Source organism: Octodon degus, unplaced genomic scaffold (genome assembly GCF_000260255.1).
Source record: "Octodon degus isolate 3935 unplaced genomic scaffold, OctDeg1.0 scaffold00131, whole genome shotgun sequence".
NCBI classification, from domain to species: Eukaryota; Metazoa; Chordata; class Mammalia; order Rodentia; family Octodontidae; genus Octodon; species Octodon degus.
The window spans coordinates 5,662,728-5,670,780 of record NW_004524707.1 but is presented as its reverse complement, the minus strand read 5'-3'; the positions used below and the strand labels follow the sequence as shown (position 1 = coordinate 5,670,780).

The 8,053-nt window shown below is 40.1% G+C and overlaps 1 pseudogene; it reads right to left on the bottom strand.

Annotated features, from left to right (window-relative positions):
- Positions 1-3,400: 3,400 nt before the first annotated feature.
- On the bottom strand, positions 3,401-4,357 carry LOC101592997 (annotated as a pseudogene).
- Between the last annotated feature and the right edge of the window lie 3,696 nt (positions 4,358-8,053).

Below are 8,053 nucleotides of genomic sequence, written 5' to 3'. Positions count from 1 at the left end.
TGATTTTTGACCCTTCCCAAAATTCCAAATGGCCACATGAGGTAATTGGTTTGAATTAATTCAGAACACAGAGGAATCCAGGACAGGGCAACTCTTTGAAAAAGGGTGGTGTTCTTTGAAGATGGCACATATGTTTCCCTGGTAACCCCTACCTGCTGTTCTTTAATATGAGCTGAGTCAAGATGGAATAAAGAGCCAATACTCCACACTGTTGGCTGGGATCCAGCCTTGAGATAGAGGCGATGACTTCCTGGGGCTTGAAAGATTACACATCTGAGCCAAAGCACTCACCCCCAAACATTATATACTATCTCAATTGTGTAATGCAGATTACTCTGCATATCCCTCTCTGCACAGGTAAATGCAGGCCTCCTACCTAGCCCAGCTCACAGTGCTCACCTACTTCCTGCCCTTCTCAGTCATTCATTCTCAAGTCACTCCTTCTTCATGACTGAATAAAACCCCGGGTTCAGCCCTGGGTCAAGGCCTTTGCTCCGGATAGCCATCACCATGGCTAGACTTAGGACCCCTTGGCTAACCATAACTATAAATATGGCTTAGTGTCTTTATTCTCACTGTGGGTTGCACTGGAAGTGGTAGATTGGAATTAACTTGATGGGATTCCAATTACTTATCCTTGGGATTACTAATATAAACTTTAAGACCCAAGATGAGGACCAGGAAGGGCTCTCTATACAAAGACTCCAGCTGAGGGTCTCGATCCCACAGCAATTGCCTGCATTAGTCCAGCTGAAGACCTAGAGCTCATAACAATGCCTCCCACAAGACGATCTGGAGACCTAGAGCCCATGACAATGTTCATGTAAGCCTATTTCATGGATCTGCACTGGGAAGGCCCAAGGTCAGTAGGGGAAGCTAGAAAGTCTATGCCAGCAGGATGAAGGATCTGTGCTAGCAGGCTGAAGGACCTGCACTACAGCCAGGAAACAATGCTCAAAGTAAGAACTGGAGTTCCTCAGAACAGTGTGACCCATAGCCATTCTCAGTGACAACAAGGTCTCAAAGTCCTCTTCTGATTAAAAACAGCCAGCATGTCCAAGTCACCCAGCAGAATAGGCCAAGAGAACCAGTAGCTTCCAGCAGCTTCACACAGCTTCACTAACATCTTCTCAACAGCTTGTCCAGTTCTGCCTCTTATGCTGCCAGCAACGGTCCTCAGGTGGGCCTCCCACACCCAGCACCACGCTAGCTCAGCTGGGTGTAACAAGTTGACCCCCAGTTGGCAATCCACCACAAGGGGAGTATTTTGACGGGAATCAATGGCAATGTGTTTTTCTTAAAAAAGTATTTTAAGCACTCACTGTAGTTTTTGATCATAGCTCTTTAGTATGACCTTCCTGGAGGGCAATATGACAATGTTTGCCAAAAGTTTAAAAATGTATGTACTTTGAGAAAGCAAACTTATCCTAAGAAAATGACTCAGGGTGAAAGCAAAGGTTCCACTTTCAGTGTGCACGCATTTAGGACTGTCAGTTTTTCCCAGTGAATTAACCCTTGCATCTTATGTAATGTGCTGTCTTATTTTCAAACACTATGGATGAATTAATGTGCTAATGGTTGGTTAATGGAGGGATACAAATACACACACACAAAAAAAACTCTTATAAGACATGGCAATCTAGAAAAGTTTTATTCTTTCATTTGCTATTGTAAGCAGTTGCTTGAACGTTGCTTGAGGCAGAGTAAGTTCATGTTAGTAATAACATTTTGGTAGCAATGGCTTCTATTATTGATAGTCTGAGATGCATGGCTTCTAATTAGTCCTCAAACAAACAAGAACAAACCTTACACATCACCCATAATTATATTAGGGGTTTACTGACATGTAAATTGTTTCTGTGAAATCCATATGACTTGTTTGATGATCCTACTGAATCAATTTTATAGCCTTCCTAGGGTTTTGTAGGAATTTGTCTTAATATAATTTTTGAGCACCCTTTTGAGTTTATATTATAGCACGTAAAAGTCATCAGTAGTTCACTGTACAACTAGGCCGAATGCCTAACAGAAGTAGAGAAATTAAGCTATATTGATGTCTTTAGACCAAAGTATCTACATGTTCTAATGAGAATTAATTGAGCTCAAGGCTGAGCTGAAATCTAGGGTCTAAATGCAGTTGAGAGAAATTGTACAGAGTTAAAAAGCATGCAGATAAGAGATCTAACTCCTTCCTCACCCTTCTACTGGCTAGAGGGTTTTTAAATTTTTTTTAAATAAAATAACACTTTTACTGGTTACATATAATTTTAGCTATATTAATATGTATTATAAACTTTAAGAATTGGATATAAATGTTTTCCTATTTTACCAAGAATAACCTAGAACATGGCAGCATGTTTACTGGGAATTACTGAAGTCCTGCACAGTCATTATGCATTTTCAGATAATCGAAAGTCATCACTGTTTAATTAGCACATGTTACAGCAGTCACTGCTGCATACAGATACAATAGAAATGAGTCATGTTCTCTTTTCCAGCAAAGACTCCTATTTTTTGTTTTTATTTTTATTTTTTATTTATTTATTTTTGGCTCCTATTTTAAAAAAATTATTTATCTATTTATTTTTTGTGTTTTGTTTTTTTCTTTTTTCCCCATAATTTTATTAGAAACAAATAGCAATGAGACAGTTTCAAACCAAATTGGTAAGACAGTTTCGATAATTAACACATTGCATACATTCTTCCTAGTGGTTAATTGCTGTACAAGATGCGGACTTGATATCCTATTTACAAACACTATTAGAACAAATCCCTCTATTCATTAAGAGAATGTAACTATATATCTATCCTAACCACTTTGAATACACAGATACAAAATGGACATTCATCTGTATCCTCTTTTTTTTTGTAAGTTCCGTTATTTTAATATTATAGGTGTGTTAACCCAGCAAAATATTCTAGAAGAGTCCAGTAGCCCATAATAGTGTTGGGTCTTCCTCTTGACTTACAGTGTCAGAAATTGTTTACCTGAGTCCCCTACAGCCCAACATAAGACCATGGCTTTATGTCTTCTACTTAATTTTTATACTTTTCTACTGGATGATTAAGACCAAGGTAAAGCAGGACCTGTGCAACAGAAGTTGTAGCTTTTGGGTCTGAGAAGGTCAGTGAAATCCCCTCAGGATTTATCCTGAGATCCTGTACCTCAGATTGTAGAACCTTTGTCAGTGTCCGCCATGTGGATGAGTCACGGCCATTGCTTGGCCAATGTGAAAGGCTCCTTTTTTTAATCACAAATATATCACCCAAATTATTTTACTTACATAGTGTACAAACTTTAACTTCTTATCCACAAGAGGTTTCTCAGCTTTCACTGTTGAAAGCTGGAAGGGCAGAAGACAGCAGTAAAATGCTGCTCTGAGCTCGCTATTTATTTATTTATTTATTTATTTATTTATTTATTTTTACTTTTGCCTAAAACCCCAACTTACAGTTAAAGCTAACTCATTCCCACAGCATACTTAGGCGTTAAACCAGAGACAGAAAAGGTTGAACAGTTTGAGCAGGTTTTGGCAAAGCACAGCAATGAGCGCGGTGTCTGTGGCCAGGCCTCCGACCTGGCGCTCGAGGCGGGGTGGGAGGCTCCCTCGAGTTTCTCGTCTCCCTCTTCCACGTCCTTCAGGCTCAGGACGTCCAGAGAGCCTTTGCCTCTTGTTTCCTTTTTTATGAGCTCATCCATTTCTCGGAAGCAGCTTGGGTCGATGAGACACACCATTTCCAGCTGCTGACTGTAGTCCTCACTTTCTATAACCTTGATCAGCGGCTTCAGCTTTTCTTTCAGCTTTTTCCCTTCGTTCATGGGAAGGATGAACCGAAGCCGCATGTGGGCTCGTTCTATCTTCATTTTCTCCTTTAACTGCTTTATTACCTCCAAAGCCTGCTGCTTGGTGCTCTTGTTGGGTTTGACCGAATAGTGGATGTCCTTCATGGCTCTCTCGGTAAAGATGGCAGTGTATGGCCTCCTCGTCTCTGGGTTCACACATTTGCCTGCCACAGTGGTTGCAACGTCCCTAAGCATCTGTTCCAGCTGTGTGTGCCTTTCTTTATCTGACTCCTGAACCTCTCCTTTAGTCAAAATCTGCTTACAGATTTCTGTTTGGTCATCTGTTCCAAATGCACTAATAAGATCTTCTTTCTTTGCCACCTGACCTTTAGAAACATTAACAAACACCGAGTGGGTCTGGAGAACTTCATTGAGGTCTTTTCCCACGCCACTCCGCCCGCCCACGACCTTGTTTTTGTACCAGGCGATTTCAGAGCGCTTTCTGGCGTGCTTCATCTGTACCACGGCCACATTGGTGAGAATGATCTGGCTGGTCGGGGTGAAGAACGACATGGTGGCTGCTCACGGACCTCAGGTCCAGCGAGGCAGGGCCAACCTGCACGAACGACCCGTCGGGCGGCGGAGCTGTAACCGAGGGTTTAAAAAATTATATTCAATTTCCCATTCCACAGTCTCTTTGCTCCCATACTCTGTTCTACCGTTTAGTGTTGCAATGGCCAAGGAAAATTCACATCCCAGGTGATACGGCCACATTATAAACATACATCTCTTTAAAACATGCCACTTTTCATCTCTCTTTAACTCTGTTTAGGAAATAACCATTTTAAATGTTTACCTGTTGGTTTATCTTTTTTTTTTTTTTTTTGGTACATGGCATCAAACTCGGGACCTTGAGCTTTCCAGGCACTTAGCCCACTGAGCTATCTCCCTGGTCCTACATATTGGTTTAGAATCTTACTTAAAGTAGGAGTCACACCTTTTACTATAATTCTGCACAAAGTGTAGCAAAGTTTTATATGTATATAATAACTTTCATACAAATGATTCAGAAAACTGACATGTAATAAGCACTTACCATATGCTGGCATTACTCAATGTGTATCTTATAAACTCTAGTATTTATTTTAATAGAACTGTCACCTGTAGGTCAGAGCTATGAATCCTCCATGAGGCCTCAGAGCTTATCTGTACCTTTTGGCCACGTTTTGAGCTAGCCTAGAAGGGACATAGAGTCCTGATTGCCGATGTCTTCAATAATACTAAGTCCTGGATAAGAGTTCCTGTATTGTTTTAAAGAATACAAAATAGTGATAAAGAAAAAGCATTAGAAATGATACAAGATTTCACTAAACAAAGTAACAGGAATTCAACAATGGTTTCTGTATTACATGATGCTATCTTCAAATTAGTTGTTCAGATTACAAGATATAAATGTGTAAAATTTGTTTAAAGAAAAAACCCAAACAATAACAAAGAATTTATAAGAAATTCAAAAGAGGAAAAAAAAGAGTAAAAAGAAAAAAAAATTTAAGCATTAACTGCTCCTTTCAAAAGACCAGCAGAAATCAACAATAGTTATCCAAGCTATTCTGCATATATATCTAAATATATCTTTTTCTTTTCTTTCATTTGTCCTTTTCCTCATGCCAGTTTTTCATTTCCATTGAACACTTTCTTTCCCTTTCACAGCATCTGCTGTACCTTTTAGATTTTCATTACTCTTTCAGGTTAGCAGTGGTAAGGTAGTACGATGTTTATACATGTGGATCTGATTTATTTTGCTTACCACTATAGTCTCTAGCTGCATCCACTTATCTACAAAAGCCTCAAATTTATCATATCTGAATAATATTCCATTGTGTAAAAATGCCGTATCTTTTTAATCCATTCCTCAGTTGATGTGCTTTGGGTTGTTTCCAAGATTTAGCTACGACAAATTGTACTGCTATCAACATGGGTGCACATATATTGCTGTGGTATGATGATTTCGGTTCTTTTGGAAAAGCACCCAGGAGGGGAATAGCTGGCTTGAATGGGACCTCCAAAGCTAGCTTTCTGAGCAATCTCCATACTGATTTCCATAATGATTGTAGCAGCCTGCACTCCTACCAACAGTGGAGAAGGGTTCTTTTTTCCCCAAAAGTTCCTGTATTGATTGATCTTATTTTGGTTAATATAATGAAATACCTAGGGTAGTCTTCTTTATAAAGAAATGAAGTTGATTTAGCTCACAGTTCAAGACATTCTAAGGCAGCAGCAGCAGCAGCAACAGCAGCTTATCTTTAGTAAAAGTCTCAAGGAAGATGACAGCACAGTGGTAAATACATATGTGAGAGGAAGAGATCCTATGACTTCCCCAGCTAGGAAGCCACCGCAAAACTTGGGTCCCTAAGTCCCTCCTGAGGACACTTTCAGTGGACCTCAGGACCTCCAGTTGGACCCTAACCTCTCACCTCTTAACATTCCCTCACAGAGAATTAAGTCTCTACTACATACCTTTGGAGGACACATTCAAACCCTATTCTCTAAATACTCTCAAGGATCCTTAAGAGTAATTCTACACATATATCTGCAACTCAGTCTTGGGTACAGAGGAGCAATGCTAGTCTCTCTGGAAGCTCTGCTTTACACTTGTGACTCATCTGATCCAGTCTTCCTAGAACACGGGTTGTTGGCAGAATTCAGCAAGTCTGTCAATGTCTCGTGTCACTGAAGAGTCATCATAGTTTGGTTTTAAGTCATTTGAAGATCCATAGTTCATGAGGTGAATGATATAATGCTCTCTGTTTTGTTATTCTGAGGCAGTTTGCTGTAGCAAAATCATTTGTATTTTCAGGGTTAGGTCTTTAATGACGCAGCTGTTTCTATTAATGACTACATAGATGTTCTTTTCCAACATGAGATCAAATTTCAAGAATGGTCTGGAATGAGTGCCCAGTGGATCATCAACTAGACTCTAGATGTTGGTATAAGCATGGTTTTTAGGTTAAAAAATATTATGTTAGGCATAGGCAGAGAACAGATCCTACTCCTGGTTATGGAACTTTCAAAAGAACTGAAGAAAGAAACTATGCTACACTTCTGGATCAACACTCAAACCCACTCTGACCAATGGCCAACAGGCAGCCAGCCTGTGCCACAATCAAGGAGTGTAGAATCAAGAACCTTTTGAGCTACATCGTTTGACTTTAGAGTCATTTTGCCTTGGGGTGTTTGTAAAAAGAATTAAAATGTGTTATTACCAACTCTGCACAATGAATATAGCCACTATGTACTGCAAATACATAGTTATAAAAATAAAAATTAGAAAAAAGGAGAAACACTCCAAATGTCAACATTGCCTGTATTACTATATGCTGTGATCTGAATTTTGTATCCCCCAAAATGCATAAGTTGACATTGAATTTGCAATATGGTACAATTAGAAGATCTTTGGAAAGTGACTAAAAAGAGACCCCATGAAGAGAATTAGTGTCCTTATAAAAGTGACCCAGATGTTACCTGTTCTTTCTGCCTTGTAAGGCTGCAGCGAGATGTTGTCCCAAGAAGGTTTGCCCTGATCTACATCTCCTGTGTCTTGATCTTGGACTTCTCATTCTCCAGAACGGTGAAAAATAACTTCTCTGAAGAAAAAAAAAAGCATGTTTGGCCAGTCTAAAGTATTTTTCACAGATACTTGTTATGACTTGTGTCTAGATGTCCCTCCAAAGCCTCATGTGATTAAAGGTGAGCCTTTTGGGAGGTGGCTAGATCTGGAATATGTGATACTGGATTAAGTGTGTGTCAACTAGATTAGCCTACTGACTGGTTTTAACATGGTTCTGGGTGTGGATCATGGAAAGGCCCATCTGGGTGCGGATGGCACTGACTGATAGGTGTACAGCCCAAATGGAATAAAGGGGAGAGAGCTTCTAGGCCGGCTGCTTCCTGCATGCCCTGCCATGGACTGTCTCTCCTCTGCCATGCCCCTTTGCCATGCCACCTGCATTGGAACCAGCTGACTACGTACTGATGCCTCTACAAACTGTGAATTAAATTAAATCCTTTTTTCTTCCCAGCATCAGCGGGTATTGCATATTTTGCTTTAGTAATGATAAAGCAAGACAGATTGTGGTACCAAAAAAGTGGGGTTGTTGCTGTGACACTACCTGGTCATGTGGTTCAGTGGCTTTGGAACTGATTTGTGGGAAGAGTTGGAAAGGGTTAGAAATGCCAGATGGAGAAGCAGCCCTGGAATGCTATAAACCA